The sequence below is a fragment of the Dendrobium catenatum genome, unplaced genomic scaffold, assembly GCF_001605985.2.
Source record: "Dendrobium catenatum unplaced genomic scaffold, ASM160598v2 original_scaffold_172652, whole genome shotgun sequence".
NCBI lineage: Eukaryota > Viridiplantae > Streptophyta > Magnoliopsida > Asparagales > Orchidaceae > Dendrobium > Dendrobium catenatum.
In genome coordinates this window covers 1-642 of record NW_021491074.1, presented here as the reverse complement: position 1 = coordinate 642, position 642 = coordinate 1, and the positions used below count along the sequence as shown (strand labels likewise).

Below are 642 nucleotides of genomic sequence, written 5' to 3'. Positions count from 1 at the left end.
AATCTCCAACTAGCCATTCTAATAATAATAAAAAAAAATATCTAAAAGAAATTAAGGAAGAAGGAGATAAAAATAGAGATGAAGCAGATATAGAGGAGATATACCTATAGCAAATCAGTGGCTAGAGCAAATCAGTGAGTGAGGGGCGGATGGATTGAGGCAAGCAACGATTAGGGCAGGCGATGATTGGGGCGGCGTCATTTTTGAAGAGGTCTGAATGAAGATGGGTTGTTCGGCTTGAAACTTCTTGTGAATAGAAGGCGACGGCGTCTCAGGTCGGTCGGCTAAGGCTGGTGACGATGATGGGAGGAGTTCGGTTGAAGGCACGCCAATGGAGATTCGTTTCAAATGCAGAGAGGGGCGATCGGGAGAAGGGTCTTACGCGAACTGGGCTTCTCACACGATCCAGAGAGGGAAGATGGGGCTGTCCGCCTGGATTTATTCTCACGTCCGAGAGGGAAGCAGAGAGTGCGAAATTGAATGGGAGGATCTAGCCAGAGATAGGAGGTGAATGGAAGCCTTGGAGTAGCCAACTGCAGGGGGCGGTTCTCTCTGTGCGTGCTAATCCAAAGGGAGAGAGGAGTTCTGAGAACTGCCGAGAGACGTGAGAGTGTTGTGAATGCTGAGCAGTTTTCCGAAATT

The 642-nt window shown here is 48.4% G+C and overlaps 1 long non-coding RNA gene across 1 annotated transcript; it reads right to left on the bottom strand.

Annotated features, from left to right (window-relative positions):
• Nucleotides 1-250: 250 nt before the first annotated feature.
• On the bottom strand, nucleotides 251-636 carry LOC114578827. Its single transcript, XR_003699764.1, has 2 exons — nucleotides 383-636; nucleotides 251-290 (listed from the first exon to the last, which is right to left on the bottom strand). It is a non-coding gene; the product is annotated as an uncharacterized LOC114578827 (long non-coding RNA).
• Nucleotides 637-642: the final 6 nt, after the last annotated feature.